Source organism: Chiloscyllium plagiosum, unplaced genomic scaffold (genome assembly GCF_037043375.1).
Source record: "Chiloscyllium plagiosum isolate Xiang-an unplaced genomic scaffold, Cpla_swu_hap1 HiC_scaffold_39, whole genome shotgun sequence".
NCBI lineage: Eukaryota > Metazoa > Chordata > Chondrichthyes > Orectolobiformes > Hemiscylliidae > Chiloscyllium > Chiloscyllium plagiosum.
Window position 1 is genome coordinate 8,889,772 of NW_028270177.1, and position 20,844 is coordinate 8,910,615.

General features: G+C 44.2%; 1 protein-coding gene across 2 annotated transcripts in view; it reads left to right on the forward strand.

Annotated features, from left to right (window-relative positions):
• Window positions 1-20,844, forward strand: part of coro2ba (coronin, actin binding protein, 2Ba) — a 206,533-nt gene that overhangs the window by 17,525 nt on the left and 168,164 nt on the right. The window contains exon 1 of one of the 2 annotated variants that reach the window (XM_087981466.1): window positions 6,060-6,213. The exons of the other annotated variant lie outside the window; for it this stretch is intronic. The gene's annotated coding sequence lies outside the window, so the exon portion shown is untranslated. Of the gene's footprint in view, window positions 1-6,059; window positions 6,214-20,844 lie in introns of those variants that run through there. 2 annotated transcript variants of the gene reach the window in all.

Sequence of the window (20,844 nt, forward strand, 5' to 3'; positions counted from 1 at the left end):
TTCCTTTTCCCACATTACACCTGTGCTGAGATGACCAGCTACAGCCATTCACTGTAAAGCCTGGCTGGACAGGCTGAGTTTGAGACTGATGCTATACATTAAACACAAGCCCTTTTTTGAATTAGAAAGCTCCCACCTTGCTTGACCAGTCTGTGCTTTTTCAGAAGGTTTTCTGTGGATTTGGAGATCCAATCTCCTCCCACCACCAGGTTCAAAGTTAGGCCACTTCCTATGTAGTATTGTGTTTCAATCGAAACTGAATGGAGCAGCACTGTATTAAATAAAGTATTTGTGGCAAAGCATCTGACAAACAACTTCCATTCATGAACCACAAGAGCTTCAAATCATGTTTCTCTCTATGGTGTGTGACAGTGACACAATTCTACACAAGCTACATTATTGACAGTGACTCAATAGCTATTTGCCCGTTTAGTTTTCCGTTAAGATACTGCCCTTTAAGGGTATCAGATGTGCAATTGCAATAGAAAATTCCTTTTAAAAACATGGAACAGAATATTGTACTGGAGATTAGGACAGCCAGTCATTGCAGGCAATAGACTTAGAGTTTAAACAATACTTAAGGATTAGATTGCATTTGGATCCCATGAAAATATATTGCCTGTTAACAACACGTTGATTCTGCCTTTGGACATTCCTTTTGCTTTAATGGTCTGTGTAATGGACAATCTCAGCGTATTTGGTGATTTCACACAGGAGAATTTAGAGTTGGCTTTACTTCAGAAGCACAAAATAAACATCTTCAAAATCTGACATTATTCTGTCACTGATTCAATACATTTGTGATATCAGCTCAAACTACATCTGGAGTACTGTATCCACTTCTGATCTCCCTGTTTTTGGCAGGATATTATCAAACTAGAGAGGGTTCAGAAGAGATTTACCAGGATGTTGCCAGGATTGGAGTGTTTGAGTTATAAGGAGAGGCTGAATAGGCCTTTTTTCACTGGAACGTAGAAGGTTGAGAGGTGACCTTATAAAGGTTTGTAAAATCATGAGGGGCAAAAATAAGGTGAGGGGCAGTCATCTTTTCCATAGGGCGGGGGATTTCAAAGCTAGAGGGCATATTTTTAAATTAAGAGAGAAAGATTTAAAATAGACATGAGGGGCAATTTTTTTACACAGAGAGTGGTTTGTGTGTGGAATGAACTTCGAGAGGAAATGGTGGATGCGGGTACAGGTACAACATTTAAAAGGCACTAGATAAGTACATGACAAAGAAATGCTTGGAGGGGTATGGGCCAAGTGCAGGCTGGTGGGACTAGTTTAGCTTGGGAACATGGTCAGCATGGACTGGTTGGACCGAAGGGTCTGTTTCCGTGCGGTATGACTCTGTGATTCTAGATGTATGGAAAGTTTTAATGGATTGTCTCATTGGTCTGTGCATCACCCACCATGAAACTGCAGCTTCACTCATTGACCTTTGGTTACTTTGCTTCAGAGATGGGACAGACTGCTTAGAAAGTCCAGCCGACTGAATGTATCTTGTAGATATCTCAGGACTTTGGGTTAAATCTTAGGACAAGCTTTGGGACCTTCATGCCAGTCTGAAAAGCAGGTGTTAAGCCGGCACTGAGTCATACAATCACAGAAATGTTACAGTGCAGTAGGAGGCCATTCGGCCCATGGTGTTTGCACTACTTCGTTATTACTGACTGACAATCACTTGCTTTTTCCCATTACCCTTGCAAATTATTTCAAATAATGTCCAAATAATCATCCAGTGCTTCTTGAATGCTTGAATTGAACCTGCCTCCGTTGCATTTCCAGGCAGCGCATACACACGCATGCACTCACATATACACACATGTGCGCACAAACACAAGCCCAAACACACACACATACACTCACCATCACTACATCCCCAGGATAACTAGATATGGGCAACAAACCGACCAGTGATGCTGAGAATGAATATAAGATAAAGACCTTTTTGATAATTGAGTTACAATTCCCCACCATCTCTAATTCCCCTTCAGCCCCACTACTCTGCAGGAGTTTGAACTCCCCCATTGCTGACTGCTTTTAATGAATCCGCCATCAACAGCCAAGCCTCCAGCATCCAAGGTTGGAAGCTGTTGTGTGGTGCAGTGGTAATGCCACTACCTTTTGAGTTAGGTGATCCAGGTTCGCGACCAATTCTCTAGAGATGTATAATAATATTTCTAAAGCAAGAGTCATTTTGGATTTGAAGCATTAACTCTCTTTCTGTCTCCAAAGATGCTGCTGAGTATCTCCGGGCATTCCCTTTCTTTGTTATCAATATCTTAGAACATCGGAAAATATCTCAAGGCTCTGGAATTCCTTCCCTAAAACTCTGCCTTTCTCTCCTCCTTTACAAGACTCTCCCTAAAACGTAGGAGCAAATCACTGCAGATGCTGGAATCTGTACTGAAAACAACAAATGCTGGAGGTCACAGTGGGTCAGGCAGCAGCCATGGAGAGAGAGCAAGCTAATGTTTTCAGTCTCGATGACTCTTCATCAGAGCTGACAGGAGTGTGGAGGGGACAGCATTAATGCAATAATTGGTGAGGGGTAGGGGTTGTGGTGGTGAGGTTGGAGTGTAGAGTCCTGGGGAGAAAGAATGTTGATAGTTCAGATTAAGTGATCCCTGTGGAGTTTGCACATTCTCCCGTGTCTGCGTGGGTTTCCTCCGGGTGCTCCGGTTTCCTCCCACAGTCACAAAGAAGTGCAGGTCAGGTGAATTGGTCAGGCTAAGTTGCCCATAGTGTTAGGTGCATTAGTCAGAGGGAAATGGGTCTGGGTGGGTTACTCTTTGGAGGGTCGGTGTTGACTGGTTGGGCCGAAGGGCCTGTTTCCACACAGTAGGGAATATCAGCATCTAAAGTCTATCTCTTTGATAAAGGTTTTTGTCCTTCTATAGCTCCATGTCATTTTTTGTCATTCCTGAGTAGGATGGTTATCTCAGTTAAAGATACCATGTAGGCGAAAGTGAGGACTGCAGATACTGGAGATTAGAGTGAAGATTAGAGTGGTGCTGGAAAAACACAGTAGGTCAGGCAGCATCCGAGGAGCTGGAAAATCGATATTTTGGGCAAAAGCCCTTCATCCGGAATCTCTTGCCCGAAATGTTGATTTTCCTGCTCCTTGGATGCTACCTGACCTGCTGTGCTTTTCCAGCACCACTCTAATCTTGACTAAAGATACCACGTACCAAGGAATTAAGGGATACGGGGAGAGTGTGGGTAAGTGGCGTTGAAATGCCCAGCTGCCATGATTAAATGGCAGAGTGGACTCGATGGGCCGAATGACCTTACTTTCACTCCTATTTCTTATGGTCTTATGGTAAACAGAAACTGTTGTTGGAATTATATTCTGCAATTTCAGGAGAAGAAGGAAACAAGATGATAAATTTATCTCACTCTCTAAAAGTAAAGCAGATTTCATTCTGATGTGTTCCCATTAGCTCTTAGAGTTAAATTGATGCTGTGTCATTCATTTATTCACTCACTAACACATCATTTAAACCAATCGAGGTGCGAATCTTGCCACATCATTAAATGAGGCATCACCTGCAGCAACTGGGGATTCAGTTTCACACTCAGAAACTGCACTACATTTTTAAACAGTGCTTTCTATGAAGATTTAATTAAGCTAAACCAACAAGTAAAAAATAATGTGTTAGGAAGGTAAGGAATGGGGATTAAGTGAATCTTTTGCAATGTTTTTTTTTCAAAAAGAGAAATGAAAAAACTGCCAATGCTGTCAATCTGAAACAAAAACAGATGTTACAGGAAAAGCTCAGCTGGGCTGGCAGCATTGTGGAGAGAAAGCAGAGTTAACGTTTCAGGTTGTGTGGCCCTTCCTCACAACACATTCAATTAAATGCAGCTAATTTATAATCGAACAGCTCCCAGCTACAATCGCCAGAAATAGACACCAACTTCAGTCCTGAGGAAGAGTGACTGGACCCGAAACGTTAACTCTGATTTCCCTCCATGGATGCTGCCAGACCTGCTGAGCTTTTCCAGCAATTTCTGTGTTTGTCTTTTTTTCTTTATGCTTTCATGAGATGCGAGTGTTACTGACTAGGGTTTGTAACTGATTCTTCAACTTCCTGTAAACTCAGTGGCTGGTAGGGACCATTTCATAGTGCCAACCACATTGGGCCTGGAGCCACGTGTAGGTCAGACCAGGGAAGCATAGAAGATGTTGTTGCTAAAGGACATTTGTGAACAGGATTTTTTTTGATGAAATTCTGATGAAGAGTCACTGGACCCAAAATGTTAACTCTGCTATCTCTCCACAGTTGTTGCCAGACCTGCTGAGTTTTGCCAGTAATTTCTGCTTCTATTTCAGATCTCCAGCATCCGTGGTTCTTGGTTTTATATTTGGCTTTTATGATGGCAGTTTCATGGTTAGCAAAACTAAGTGTAGCATTTATATTCCAGATTTATTCATTCAGCTGAAAATTCCACTAGCTGCCAACCCATGTCTCAGGGCAATGGCCTGGATTTCTGGTTCAGTGATAATACCAATACATCATCACTTCCTCACAGAGCCATTGGTGAACATGTCCATTGCCGGTGGAAGGTGTTCAATTGTAGATCAGCTGCATTTAATTGTATGCCGCTGATGGGCATTAATTGTTAGGGTTGGGGAAGGAGGAGTTTACTGAAGCATGCAGAAAGATGCCTACTGACACCGTGACATGGGCGAGTTAGAAGTTATAGATATTTTTAATCAACCAGTCCAGACACATTATGACATAGTACTGTGGTAGAAGTGATTGTGCTCATGCTACTGAGTGAATAGTTTCCTGGTTCAAATCCCACCTACTCCAGAGGTGTGCAATATTGCCTCTGAAATGGTTGATTAGAAAATATCTAGCTTCAGTGGGGCCTCCAGGGGCCCTGTTGTGGTGCAATGGTAGGGTACCAAGAGGCCCAGGTTCAAGTCCCACCTCTCCAGAGCATCTTTGCACAGGTGGATGAGAAAAGTAGGTTAAAGGAAAGAGTCTTGTGACATACATCTGGATGGTGTTTTCATGCTGTAGAAACTATGGAGCTGATGAAATCTGAACCAGTGCCTCTGTGCCCAGAGGTAGGGACACTGCCAATGCACCAAATGATCTCTAAATGATTTAACAGCGCTAAGTTCGAAGATTTAGGATTGTAATGTTTCTCTGGAAATAATTAAGACTGAGTAAAGATTATCTACAGTCTACTGGCTTTCTAGATTATCACAGAAGTGAAGGTGGTGGGACATAAGGAATGACAAGTTTTGAGGCTCTGGGAATGTTTAATTAGGATAGGCAAATGCAGGAATGAGAAATGATCTCCACTTTGAGGATGTAGAGGAGTGGGTATGTGGTGGAATGTAGAATTGAAGCTTAGAAAGATAAAGAGAATAAGATTCAAAGGAGCAATGGCCATAAGTAAATTAGGGGAATTTTACAGGAGACGCAAATGCTCTGGAACCAGGGGAGACTGTTTCACTTTGAGGTTTGTGGAACTTTGGGATACGAAGCTGTTGAGCATGTTCACAAACTGAAATCTGTATGAACTCTAAGGGAATCAAGAAATCTGTGGGTTGGATGGAAAAGTGGAGTAAAGGTAAAGGATCCAGCCATAATCTTGTTGAAGGTGGCAGACCAAGCTTGAGGGGCTGAATGGCCTACTCCTGCTTCTATCTTGTTCTAGAATGTTGGAAGCTGAATGATTTTCTATAATAACAACGGTACAATAAATATTCCAAGTGATATCCGTTTTTGTCAACAATTGTATTTATTGCAGCTGGTACGATTTATAATTCAGCTATCCTACACGCATCTGTAAAATTGCAATTAGAACACCGATAACATGTAATTTAAAACAATGAAACAGGAGGCAATTTTGCATTCAGCTCATGACCTTTTGAGAAGGCCTCATGGTTGCCCTGGTAACAGGATTTTCCAGCACTCTCATTTGGTTGTAGATTGTTCATTAGGAATTACTGCAATTACACAATTTTGATTTGCCCAGTATGGCTGTGTCTGCCAGCAGCAGAATACTGCAGCATTAAGCCTTTTGCACCAGTTAGCCCCTGAGGAGGCACCAAATACCTGGATTATACAAACATTTGTTTGCATTGTATCTGCCTACTGTAGTCACACAGTCCAACATTACAGAGCAGAGCAAATAGAAATGGATAAGAAGTATTCCCCAAAGTGAATAGGACACAACCTTGTAAAGGTAAGTCAGTTGGCAGAGCGTAAAATTATTCTGGTGTACAACAGCTTGGTCACTCTTTGGTGACGTTCCACTCAAAACAGCTCGGTTACTTTTGTAACATTAAAGCGTATGCTGGAAGTCTGAAATAAATACAGAAAGTGCTGGAGAAACTCCGCATCTGGAGAGAGCGAGAAATTGAGTTAACATTCTGAGTTTTCAGAAAGGCCAATGACTTGGTTATTTCTGTTTCTGTCTTTTCAGATGTTGCCAGACCAGCTGAGTTTCCTCCAGGAACTTGCTGTTTGCACTTCAAGTTGTTTTCTGCCTTATTACCATGGCCAATCTGTGACGAGTGTCCGGATTCAGTGAAAGGGCTCTCTTCCAGTTTGGACTTCGGCATCCAGTAATGTAACTAGGACTCCAAATGCCATCTGAGTTTGGAATTGGTCAGATACTGGGCAATTTGAGTTCTGATCAATTTCTCTCCACCAGAAGTGGAGAGGTCCAGTCAGAGGAATGTATTTGATTATTTTTGTATACCTCAGGAACCACATCTGCTGCCTGACGCACCCCCCCGCCCCCCAACATGATTGCAACGACCCCAATCCCAGGCCTCCTGCCCCCACTCCCACACCCTCCCTTTGTTGTGCCACATCTCAGGAAGTGATTGCCACAGAGAGCTGTGGGGAGCAGAGCCCTTGTGAGTATTTAAGGCTGAGACAGAGAATCGTGATCAGTCAGGGAATCAAGGGTTATGGAGAAAATGCAGAAAAGTTAATGTGAGCGATGTCCAATCAGCCATGATCCTATGAAATGGAAGAGCAGATTGGAGAGGCCTATTATTTTCCTATTTTTTAACGGTCTTATGGTCATCTCTAATCTAATATTGAGTCTTCATTCTGAACAGCAGCATGGGGTCTTCACTGTATCCCAGCGCCTGGCCAGTGACAGTGAGACCAGAGCCTTGAAATGATGGGTGGAGGGTTCTTTTGGATACTAAGGAGTAAAATCTACCACATGGAATTGCTGTCATTAGTCTTCAGTGTTTTTACCATTTTCTGTCAACTCAGCTCCCTCGCACTGACAACAGCCACTATCACCACCCACCCCTGTGCTGGCTGGTGGTGCTCATTGTTCAGGGTATTACACAGCATGGTGGGTGTCAGCCTAGAGGTAGTAGAGGGTCCGTTCCAGGACTTCACACCTATTCTTGCCTGTCACTGTAATCTGGTATTGAGGGAATGCTTCAGTGTCTGAGGTGCCATTTTTGGGAGGAGACATTAAATCATGGCCCTGACTAATGCCATTGGGGGAAGCACCAGATCTCCGGGCACGTTTTGGAGAAAAACACAACATTTTGCTTTCTGAAGAAGGGCCACTGGACTCAAAGCGTTAATTGTTTCTCTACCCAGGTCCTGCCAGACCTGCTGAGTTTCTCCTGCAGTTGTTTCTGATCTCCCATATCTGGAGTTCTTTGCTTTTCTGCAGCATTCCACCCTCAGTGTTTTCACTAATGCTTACCACTGAATTCCACATTAACATTATCTGTTTGTGGGTGGGATTTTGCTGGGCATAGGTTGGCTGCCCTTTTTCCAACTGCAGTGACCACACTTCAAAAGTACTTCCTCGCTGCCCACTAATAACGTTATGAAGTGTTGACAAAGTAGGAAAACATGGCTATCGATCTGCACACAGGAAGCTCCCACAGCCTTCTTGGGAAAATATGCTGCCAAATGTGGTGAAGCACAGTGGCTCAGTGGCTAGCTCTACTGCCTCACAGCGCTAGGTACCCAGGTTCGATTCCAGCCTCGGGTGACTGTGCAAACTTCACACAGACATTCTCCCTGTATCTGCATGGGTTTCCTTTGGGTGCTCTGGTTTCCTCCCACAGTGCACACATGTTCAGGTTAGGTGGATCAGCCATGCTAAATTTCTCATTGTGGCCACCAATGTGCAGGCTAGGTGGATTAGACATGGGAAGTGAAGGAGGTGGGTCTGAATGGGATGCTCTTGAGCAATTTGCTATGGACTTGATGGGCTGAATGGTCAGTTTCCACATTTGTAAGGATTCTGTTTTCCTGTGAAAACTGACTGAGCCTTCAGTTTATCCCTTCCATTAAGGGTGGAATTAACTGGTTAAGTAGAACAATTGTTTTAATGAAGTATCTGTATTGTTCATTTTAATCTTTCTGGTAGTGAGTTCTACATTCTCTGTTTTGCTGTTTTACTTTTTTTGACCCTAATTAATTTGCAGATATGTTCCACATCCGGTATGTTATAACTCACCTCTGGAGCAGATGAGACTTGAACCTGAGGTTCAAGTGGTAGGGACACTACCACTGCACATCGAAAGCCCTCTTTCAACGGGGGCTTAAATTTCACCATAGAGAGATTTGAAGCCTTGGCTGTAGGACTTTAGCCTGGATTACCAATCTAGTGACAATACCATTGCATCACCACCTCTTTTCCACATTCTCCCTCTTTTTGATTTTTTTAGTCTCTCACTTCCCTTCCTTATGGATTTTGGCTTTGCCTTTGTAAGCTGCCCCCCACGTCTTCCACCACCATCATCCCCCCCCCCCCCCCCCCCCCCATCCCAATTTCCATTCCCTCTATCAAGTTGTTCAGATGTTATTACACACTCTCTGGAGCAGGTGGGATTTCAACCCAGGCCTCCTAGCTCAGAGACAGGGAGACTAGGCCTGCACCATCATCTTCTCACTGCTTTCTGGGCGAAGACGTTTCAGCTGAAATTTGTCTTGAATTTGTTAGTGATCCACCTTTATATTTAGGAAAAATTGGCTGTGGATTCCCTCCACGAGTGGAACCAATTGAAGGCTGGTTGTTGTTGTAATAACAAGAGTATCGGAGCAATGGGTGTAATTTAAACGCAACTCCATCAGTGCAGTGAAACGCTAACACTCCAGTCTAAACTGGAGCACTGAGCTCTTGTGAAGCAGTGGGTAATGACCTTACCTGTAGGTGAGGAGGCCCGGGTTCAAGTCCCAGCTACTCCAGAGATGTGTCAGAGCATCTCTCTGAATAGATTGATTAAAAATGCCTATCCTGTAGCACTGTGAGTGGAGAGCCAGTGGTCACTGAAATATTCGAAAGTAGAATGACGAATTTGAATGAACAATCTCTGAAGTGATGTCACAGGTTGGGGTGGCTCAGTGGTTAGCACTGCTGCCTGACTGTGCCAGGAAGCCTGGTTCGATTCCAGTTTTGGGCGACTCTGTGGAGTTTGCACATCCCCCCCCCCCCTCCTTTGTCTGTGTAGGTTTCCTCTGGGTGCTCTGGATTCCTCCCACACTGTAAAGACATACAGGTTGGATTGGCCATGCTAAATTGCCCATTGTGTCCAGGAATGTGCAGGCTCGGTGGATTAGCCATAGGAAGGGTGGGGTCATGGGTCTGGGTGGGTTGCTCGTCAGTGTGGGCTTGATGGGCCAAATGGCCTGTTTTGACGCTGTAGAGATTCCTTTGATGAAATGGCATGGACATGTTGGACCAAAGGGTCTGTTTCTGTGCTGCAATACATCACTGACTGTATTATTATTATAAACTCCACGGTGTATTCGCAGCTTGGACCTTTCGGGTTTTTTTCTGTCCAATTGTGCCTGCTCTTGTTTTCACACAAACACACACACACGAGGAACTGGTAAACCGTAGATGGGAGGGCATTAGACAGAAGCAGCAGTAGATGAGGTTCCCATGTGAAACTTAGTAAGTGTGAGACAGTGGCTGCAGTATTTCCAGATGTACATCCCAGCTGTACACTCCAACACATTCGCCCTGTTACAGTGTACTTTTACAGAAGGGAGTTGGAACAGCGTGCCAGAGAAATGACATCAGCTCTGCCATTACACCTCTTCAGAAAACGAAGGGAAAATCCGATTGCTTTTCTCAGCCTGTTGGATGCTGCTGACCCTCCAGGTCAGTAACAGGGTTAGTTGTTGTAAGAGACTGTTACACAATTCTCATTGATGGGATTGGACAGGGGGAACAAAAAACCTTTTTAATGCAGATCTGGACTATTCTCCCCATCGTCCTGTGTCAACATGTAACCCTCAATATCAATAAAACAAACCACGTCGTTATTTATTTTGGTGGGATCTTGCTGTGCCCCTTTGAGCTGTTGTGTTTCCCTTTTTCTTTATTTCCTGCAAGAGCAACTGCGCTTTCAAACAAAAACCAACTCCTCCGTTGTAAAGCGCTTTGGGAGATCAGGAGGTCATGTCATCCTGTTGTTTGGATAGTTCCTGAGTTGTATATGTTTTCATTCTCTCTCCCCTCCTTTAACCCCCACCTTCTTAATGGTCAACACTAATACACAATCTAAGTTAACCTTCATCAATGTTAAACTGAGAGGGGGCCTGCACTGTTAGGCGAAATGTTAAACAGAGACTCTGTTTGCTTCTTCAGGGATCTGGAAGTTTCTTTGTAGGACTTGACATAATAGATGCAGAAAGGTTATGGAAGTGTCCAGGACCAGAGGCATAATGACAGAATCAGAGGTCACCCATTTTAAGTCAGAGATGGGGAGGAATTTCTTCTCTTAGGCGGTAGTGAGTCTGTGGAATTCATTACCAGACAGCGCTGTAGAGGCTGGCTTATTAAGTCTGGCAAAGACTGACATTGTTGAGAGAGTGTGGTGCTGGAAAACACAGCTGGTCAGGCAGCATCTGAGGAGCAGGAGAGTTGACATTTTGGGCACATGCCCTTAATCAGCTTATGCGAAAGTGAGGACTGCAGATGCTGGAGATCAGAGTCGAGAGTCTGGTGCTCGAAAAGCACACAGCAGGTCAGGCAGCATCCGAGGAGCAGGAAAAATGACATTTTCTGATGAAGGGCTTTTGCCCGAAAAGTCAATTTTCCAGCTCCTCAGATGCTGCCTGACCTGCTGTGCTTTTCCAGCACCACACTCTCGACTCTGATCTCCAGCATCTGCAGTCTCCACTTTCTCCTCCCTGAAGACTTTTTAATCAGTAAGACAAGCAAGGATTTGGGGGGAAAGGCAGAAAGTAGAGTTGAGGATGATTAGATTAGATTACTTACAGTGTTGAAACAGGCTCTTCAGCCCAACAAGTTCAAACCACTTCTCCAAAGAGCACCCCACCCAGACCCATTCCCTTACATTTACCCCTTCACCTAACACTACAGGCAATTTAGCATGGCCAATTCACCTAACCTGCACATCTTTGGACTGTGGGAGGAAACTGGAACAAACCCACACAGACACAGGGAGAATGTGCAAACTCCACACAGACAGTTGCCTGAGGTAGGAATTGAACCGGGGTCTCTGGCACTGTGAGGCAACAGTGCTAACCACTATGCAACCATGCCGCCCACTAATTGTAGCACTCGCATGGGTCCTAGCTATGCCTGCCTCTTTGTCAGGTGTCTCAAACAGTCCTTCTTCCAGTTCCCCGGCATCCAGCATTTCATCTTCACTATGGACGTGTAGTCCTTATACAAATCCATACCCCACAAGGAGTTGGGCTGTGGTAGTTGGGCTTGTGGATCTTGGAACAGGTGGAACCAGGCAGTGTGGTGCTGAGGCACTGAGGTGGGAATTGAACCCAGGTCTCTGGCGCTGTGAGGCAGCAGTGCTAACCACCGTGCCGCCCCTATTATCAGATCAGCCGTGGTCACATTGAAAGATGGAGCAGACTCAATCAGCTGAATGGGCTACTTTTGCTCTTACATCTCATGGTCTTAGCAAGAGAGCTCTTCCCAGCATCCCCAACAATGTCTATCTGTCAGCCTACATCATAAGGGAGAGTAAAGCTGAAGGGTTGGACATTGCTGTTTGTGGGATCCTACTGTGCTCAATACTGACCACATTTCCTACATTACAACAGAGACTATACTTCCAAACAAAAAACACTCTATTGGCTTTCGGATATTCCAAGGTTATGAAAGATACTATATAAATGCAGGCCTTTCATCTCTCTTCAACACCTTGCCCCTTGAATCAGTTCAATGTTGGGAGCATGTTTTGAACACGGAATGCAGGCTGACAGCTGAGTGCAATACCCAGGACCTCCCCTTCCGAAACGATACCTTCCAGACTCTGTGACCCCTTCTCATGTGTTTGGGAGATAATCCTTTCTTGAAGCTGTGTCCTATGTGTGTGCGTGTTGTTTACAAAGTTCTGGGACAATGCGGTATTCCACTCAATGCAGAGTGAGCAGCGCAACACCCTCACCTAAAGGAATTAATGCCAATCTTCGTTCAGCCCTAAACTCAGGTCCTTCAGTGATTAATGTCCTGCAGCAAAGTAGCCAGGTCCTCATCCACTGGAGGGTTGGTTACCGTGAGAGATGGCAGAGTGAGAACAATCTGAAAAGGCCCTATTGATGGAACCTAGTCATCGAAGCCCGTTATAATGGCACTAAACAAGCTGCTGAAAGCAACAATGGGATCAAAACGCTCAAGCTCTTCAAACTGGACTCTGGTTTTGTGCCTGACAGTAGCTGTAAATGCAGTCAGTTTAATTAAGATGACAGTGAGCTGCAGAGTAGGTCATTACTGAGAGGTTGAGCTATGGGATATGGTGCATAGCAGTAACCATGACTGGGAGGTGTGGGGGCTTAGCACCAGCCTGAAACTTAGTGACGGGCAAAGACTTGGGAGAGCAGGAACCTGGAGAGGATAACCTTCCCAATTTTGTCTTTCCCTGAGCATGGCGCCACCTGTTGTGAGAGCAGAGTGGCACATTGTCCTACCCAGCTGCCCACCTTGCTGTTAGCTTTGATGCTGATATGGCTGGCTAGTAACATATGTCCAGTATCTGAACAGGATGGAGTCCTTGCTTTTAAATTCTCACTCATCTTCTGTAATCTCCATCTTCCTGGTTCTTTCTAAATGTGATCCAGTATCCACTTGCTACCTAGAATTTACAGGACAGAAACAAGCCATTTCATGGAACAGCTTCATTCTCCAATATACGCTCACTACCCTCCCATATGTCCCAATCGGCATAACCTTCTACACCTCTCCCTCTCTCACGTGTTGGTCTAGTTTCCCCTTAATTACCTCTTAGCTACTTGCTTTGATCACTCCCTGTGGTAGGGAGTTCCACATTCTAACCACTCTCTGATAGAAAGAGTTCCTCCCCATTTCATTACTGCATTTATCACTGACTATCGTATATTCACAACCTCTCTCCTTCTTGGTTTCCCCAGAGATGAAAGCACCTTCTCTAAGTCTACATTATTGGATCCTTCCCCATACACGAAGACTTCGATCAGGTTACCCACACTTCCTCGCTCTCGGAAAAGCCTTTTTGTTTCCAGGACAGGACAGCACAGATGCTCAAACATTGGGTGCATCCAAAAAGACAAAGCGCTGCTGCAGGGCAAAGGGACAGCTGCTAATTGGCCATCAAAGTCAATGAGCAGAGTTAGATTGGCAGCCGTGACCTAAGCTGAAGTGAAGCAGTTTGTCTCTGTCTCTGGGGATGGAGCTAAACTTCATTAAAAGATGCTAGTGAAAAACAAACAAGGTTAATGGTGAATTAATTATACCTCATTATGATTGCCTTTTGTCTTCTCTTTCTCTCTCAGTGGGCTGACTCCTTACCTGGGCAGCCCTGCATAGATATAAAAACTGGAAGAACTGGAAATCAGAAACTAAAACAGAAATTGCTGGAAAAGCTTAGCATGCCTGGCAGCATCTGTGAAGAGAAACCTGAGTTAACGTTTTGGGTTCAGTGACCCTTCCTCAGAGCTGGGTATAGATCTCTGCAATTTAGGAGGAGGAGTTGGCTACTCAGTCTCTATAGTCTACTCCATTCTTCAATAAGATAATTGCTGATCTGTTTACTCCACCTTACTGCCTCCCCTAATGACCCGTAACCCCCTCCCTTATCAAGAACCTATCCAACTCTGCTTTAAAAACATTTAAAGGATGGTTTCTTAAAATTCACTCATGGATGTCACTGGCTGGGCCAGTATTTATTGACCATCCCTAGTTGCCCTTGAGAAGGTGATGGTGAACTGTCTTCTTGAACTGCTGCAGTCCACTTGCTGTAGGTAGACCCACAATGCCATTAGGGATAGAATTCCAGGATTTTGACCCAGTGACAGTGAACGAATGATGATATATTTCTGAGTGAGGATGGTGAGTGGCTTGGGGGGGAGCTTGCAAGGGGTGGTGTTCCCATGTATCTGCTACCCTTGTCCTTCTAGATTGAAGTGGTCATTGGTTTGGAAGGTGCTAAGGATCTTTGGGAAATTTCTTTGGCCACCAAAAACAAAAGGCAATTCCACTATTTAAATGAGTGTTGTTAATAATCTATTTGTGTTTTAAATGCAAAATCAAAGAATCTGGTAAGAAATGCTCATTTTGAATTGAATTAGCTTTATTGTCACACGTACTCAGTGAAACGTTTACAAATGACTGTTTGTGGCGCCATCTTAGGTACAAAGATACCTGGGTACAGATACTTAGGTATATATTTTTTGGCATAAAACAGAAACATAACGAAATGAAGAGTACACAATTTACAGTCCTTCCACCCCAGTCTGCACTGGTCCACTTCTCAGGACTTGCCTCCAGTTCGCACACTGGCTTAATTTGATTATTAGAAGCTAACGTTGATTGTCATTAGAATCTTGCATTTGCAGTACAGTAGATAAGCAAAGATACTTTGGAGAGGTGCCACGTTAGATCCTGGGATTTTAAGTCTGGTTTGTAAACCAGACTTCCTGCAGCTAAAAGCTAAAGATAGCGCCTGACACTGCTTTGTCAGTGAACAGAGAAATGTTGCTGAAATAAAAATAGCAGCCCTGAGGTAAGAGGAAGACAGAATAACAATGAATGTGCAGAACATCATGTTAAGTGAGGTGTGTGATGTTTATATGAACTGTGACTGGGCACAAGGAGAGGTTAATCCGAGGAGGACGGGGATGAAAGAGATGCTCAAGAAACGTATGTACAGTGGAGAGCAACCAGAATCAGAATTTTTGTAACAGACTAAACACCTCTTGTGAATTATCTACCAGTAACTCCAGTAAAATTAGGGTTCCTGATTTTACAATGTTAAAGAGTGAATATAAAGGGCAAGTAGGTGTTGCTGATTTATTTGCACCGAGAGAATTCTGCAGGTCCACCTTCCCATGTTCCTCATTCTTTATTCCAAAGAAATCCCCTCTGACATAGTAAATGGGACGGCCAGAACATTGCTGCATTAGTGTGGTATCAGGCCGGAGTGCTGGAAGGAAACCTAAACAATCAGACACTTTGATTGTAAGGGAATGTTGCCAGAACGAATTAGGAAATGGGACTGTGTAGCTGAAGCTGAGATTCCTCAGTGAGTGTCAATCATGTTTCGGCTTGGTGTTGGTTGGGCAAGATAAGAAAATGCTAAAGCTCTTTCTGGCTTCTCACCCTCAGCAGGATAGGGTTGTTTGCTGTGCATGCCTTTGTTTGTGTGTCGGACTTCTTTGTTGCATCTATTTTTAGAGTTAATAACGGAAGTGAAATTAGTCCAAGGCCCCCCAGACATGGAGTAGCTTTTAAATGTTGTTGCTATTTAGTGAGAAGGGGGTCAGATTGCTCAGTTGGTTGGATGACTGCTTTATGATGCAGACTGATGCCATCAGCCTGACTTCAATTCCTGCACCAATTGAGGTTTCCATGAAGATCCCTCCTTTTAACCTCACCCCTCACCTAAAGCATGGTGATCCTCAGGTTAAGCTCACCACTAGTTTTCCCTCTCTGTCCCTCTCTCTTTCCCTGCCCGTGTGTGTGTGTGTATGTGTGTGTGTCTGTCTGTCTCTGTCTCTGTGTGTGTGTGTCTCTCTCTCTCGCTCTCTGTGTATGTCTCTCTCTCTCTCTTTGTCTGTGTGTGTCTCTCTCTCTCTGTCTATGTCTCTCTCTGTCTGTCTGTGTGTGTGTGTCTCTCTCTCTCTCTGTCTCTCTCTCTCTGTAAAATGAGAAAGTGACTTGAGCTTTTACTGAATGAGTTGTGTTCACCTTGTTTCTTGAAGCTTTCCATTCTTCCACAGTGCACTGTCCCGTGAGTTTGTAGGAATGGACTGTGTTTTCCATGACTTGGAGACGTCAAGGACTGCATTTTCCATGTTTGTCTGGAGTGGTTCAACTTCAGAAACTGGCTTCCAATTAAAAATAAATGATGCAAATCTAGTGGGCGGCAAGGTGGCACAGCAGTTAGCACTGCTGCCTCACAGCGCCAGAGACCTGGGTTCAATTCCTGCCTCCGGCAACTGACTGTGTGGAGTTTGCACATTCTCCCCGTGTCTGCGTGGATTTCCTCTGGGTGCTCCAGTTTCCTCCCACAGTCCAAAAAAAGTGCAGGTTAGGTGAATTGGCCATGCTAAATTGCCCGTAGTGTTAGCTGAAGGGATAAATGTAGGGGAATGGGTCTGGGTGGGTTGCGCTTCGGCGGGTCAGTGTGGACTTGTTGGGCCGAAGGGCCTGTTTCCACACACTGTAAGTAATCTAATCTAAAATGGGGTAGGTGCAGAGGAACCTGGCTGAATATGTGCGTAAGTTGTTCAAGGTGGCAGGATAAGTGGAGAGAGCAGTAAATAAAACATACGGTATCCTAGGCTTTCATATAGAACCATAGAGTACAAAAGCTGGGAGGTAATGGTGAAATTTTACAAGGCACCAGTTCAGCCTCAACTGGAGCATTGTGTCTGGTTCTAGATGCCAGACTGATGGGAAGGATATGAAGGCATTGGATAGGGTGCGGGAGAGATGGGAGAGGAGGAATTTCAGCCATGAAGTTAGATTGGAGAAGTCAAGGTAGTTTGAGAGAATGGGAGGAGATCTGATTGAACTACTCAAGGTCATGAGGGATCCAGAGATAACAGATAGGAAGAAAAATATTTCTACTTGACAGGATCGTGAAGGGGAGGGCACAGGTATCTCGACTATTTCTCCAGAACACACTAATTAATATAATTAGTGGAAGAAGCAAAGTGATATGAGGGAAAACGTTATCACGCAGGGGGTGGTTGGAGTGTGTAACACGCAACCTGAGAGGGTGGTGGAGGCAGGTTCAATCAAGGCTTTCAAAAGGGAATGAGGATGATTACTTGAAAAGGAAGGATGTGCAAGGTGAATGCAGGAGAATGGCACTGTGAATTGCTCAGTCGGAGAGCTGGCACAGACAATGGGCCAAATGACCTCCGGCACTGAAACAACTTTGCATTTCTGTGGCTCTGAGCTGTCGTGACAGGTTCCTCATGGTCCCCAGTTGGGTTGCAAAGGATTCCTGGGTGAGGAGGGGTGGGGGTGTGAATTACCCCCATGCCTCCTCTAGGTTGTGTTCTGGGGGAATAGTGGAGATACCTGTGGACTTGCCCCTGTCTGGGCATCTCTAGGGTCCTAGCTGTAGTGAGGGGGAGGAGAGCTGGGCGAGTGCCAATTGGAAACATGCGTTTTACATACTGACTGAGTGAAGAATGCCACAGTCACATTGCATGTGCCTTGCCTGCTGTGTTTACAGGAGACAGCAAATGTCATTCCTCAGCATTTCACTGAGGCAGCCAGACAGGTTTAAAGAAGAAAAAGACCCAAAACTATCCAGTGTCCCATCAGCTATCAAAACTGCAATGGGTTTTGTTTTGTTTTATTGCTGTGTAATATCAAGCTACATTTTTATCCCTGTTGTTCGGCCTCTCCCAGATCTCTCCCATTGTAAAATTCTAATTACAATGAGCTGTGCTGTCCCCATTGAATGGAATGTAATTATACAGAGAATGAGTAGCATTCAGGAATTTCTGCCTGTGTTGCTAGGAGGCTCAAAAGAATGTCCCAGAATCACTTGCTGACTAATGTTCGTTTTAAGACATGAAACTTGGTGCCATTTTTTGCCACACGCTTAGACAGAGCAGGGAGTAAAGCAGGAACTAGTTGAACTTGTTCTGTGAGGACAAAGTTAAAAATCACACAACACCCAGTCCAAAGCTGGCTCCTCCACATCATTGCTCTGTGTGACGAGAGTAGAAAATACAACATGGGAAAACACATTGGATCTGCTAGCAGCCTTGACCCTGCAGGTATTACCCTTTCCTTAGCCCAATTGGCTGACCCACTCTCAAATGCTGAGGCACCTTTTCAATCAGTGATCATTAGTGCACAGCACAGTGGCACAACAGAAATTTGCATTTGTGTAGTGCCTTTGACAGGACAAAATGTCTCAGGATCCTTCACAGAAACATAATCAGATAGAAAAACGATTGGGCCATACAAGGAGATATTAGAATCACTGGGCTGAGAGCATGGCTAAGGAATCAGGCTTTAAGGAGTATTGAAGGGAGGACAGAGAGGCAGAGGTTTTGGGAGGGAATTTCATGTTGAGGCAGTCGAAGGCTTGGAGGCTGATCTGAAGCACACCTGATTCTTCAACTTAAATAAAGTCTCAGGTTCAGGCAAGGTGCCCATTCAAAACCCTCACGAATGTAACTGTTGCTGGAATAGGGTAGCACTGGAAAAGCACAGCAGGTCAGGCAGCATCTGAGGAGCAAGAGAATCGACATTTCAGGCATGGGCCTTTCCTAATGAAGGGCCACACTTTTCGACTCTGACTCTCCAGCATCTACAGTCCTCACTTTCTCCTTGGAATTATTTTTATTTGGCTAAAATTTTTTAAAATGGTCATAACTAAAATGGGTACTTATATGAAATCAATTATTTTTAATGGCATTTTAACTTTCAAAATCCATTAATCTGCACATCTGCAGGCAGCTGGCAGAATATCCAAACACGCTCGTGTCATAAAATATGTAACAGGTGAAACAGTTAGTGAAAGGAGATGGAGTGTGTGTGTGTTTGTGTGTGTGTGTGTTTGTGTGTGTGTTTGTGTATGTGTTTGTTTGTGTGTGTGTGTTTGTGCGTTTGTGTGTGTATTTGTGTGTGCATGTTTGTGTTTGTGTGTTTGCATGTGTGTGTTTGTATGTCTGTGTTTGTGTGTGTGTGTGTTTGTATGTGTGTGTGTGTATGTGTGTGTTTGTGTGTGTGTTTGTGTATGTCTGTGTGTTTGTATGTGTGTTTATGTGTGTGTTTGTGTGTGTGTTTGTGTATGTGTTTGTATGTGTGTGTTTGTGTGTATGTGTAGGTGTGTTTGTGTGTGTGTGTTTGTGTGTATGTGTATGTGTGTGTGTTTGTGTGTGTGTGTATGTTTGTGTGTGTCAGGGGAACGGGGGCATTGGGGTCTGCTGTGAGGAGTCACCAGGAAATCTATTGTCAGTCTTGAAGCTCTAAGTATTATAGATATGAACTGACAGTTACACCGTAAATTCACATTATTATTTTTTTCTTTAAGCATAACCTTGAATGTGATCTTTTGGTCTGATGGTCTTACAATCTTGGGCTCTTTCTATCAAAAACTCCTTGCTAGAATTTGTGTTTTTTGATCTGAGGATGTTAGCCGCAATCATATTCGAGAAAGTTTAATCAAACAAGTGCCTATTTTCTCCCCTAAAGCTATGAAGAAAGTATTGTAAAAATTGCTCTTATTTTATGAGTGGAGTTGAATTTGGCACATGGACCTGAAAGTCTGGCTCTCTCGATTTGCCCATCTCCCTCTGCTCCTTTGGCTTGAGTGAGATGACGATGGAGCAGTTGTGTCTCTCGGTTGGTTAAGTATTGATGGTGTTTTTGCAACAGGAGGAACTTTCATCAGTCCAGCGTTTTGCCCAACTGTGGCAGATGAGGAAAGTAGCAGAGGGGGAGGTCAATCAGTTAGAGAGTTATAGACGTCTAAAGCACAGAAAAAGGCGAATTGAGTCTGAGCTGATCCAAAATTATCACCTAACTATTCTAATGCCATTTACCAGCCTTTGACACATAGCCTTGAATATCTTGGTATCCCAAGTGCACATTGAAATATTTCTAAAATATTATGAGGGTCTCAGCTTCTATGTTACACCCTATGGATGAAAATGTTTCCTCTCCAAACCTCCTACCCCTTCCTTAAATGTATGCCCCTGGTTATTGATCCCTCCGTTGAATGAATGAATTATTTATTGTCACGTGTGAAATAACTCCACAGAGGTTGGTATCCCATCCCCAAGTCACCCTTTATTTACATGTGTACAGTACATGACACTGACCCAGCTAGCTCAGAGCCAGCTCCGAGAGTGAGCAGAACCCCTGACACTCCTGTTTATATCTATCAGCCAGGACTCCCTGATTGGACCAGGTTTAAAGCCCCATTGTGAGGTCCACCTGGCTGACCTTGTTACAGTCACTACAACATGAAATGTCCCTACCTGTCTATGCCCCTCATAATTTTATACATCTCGGTTATGTTCTCTCAGTCTCCTCTGCTCCAAGGACTACAACTCCAATATGTCCAAACAAAATTAAAATCTGGGATTAAATGTCTAATGATGACCATTGCTGATTGTCAGAAAAACCATCTGGTTTACTAATGTCCTTTTAGGGAAGGAGACTGCCATCCTCACCTGGTCTGGCCTACATGTGACTCCAGACCCAAAGCAATGTGGTTGACTCTGGGCAATTAGGGATAAATGCTGGTGTAGCTAGTGACATCCTCATCTCGTGAATGAATATCAAAAAAAAAACAGAAATTGCTGGAGAAAATCAGCACGTCAGGCAGCACCTGTGGAGAGAGAAACATTTTGAGTCCAAATGTTAACTCTGCTTTTC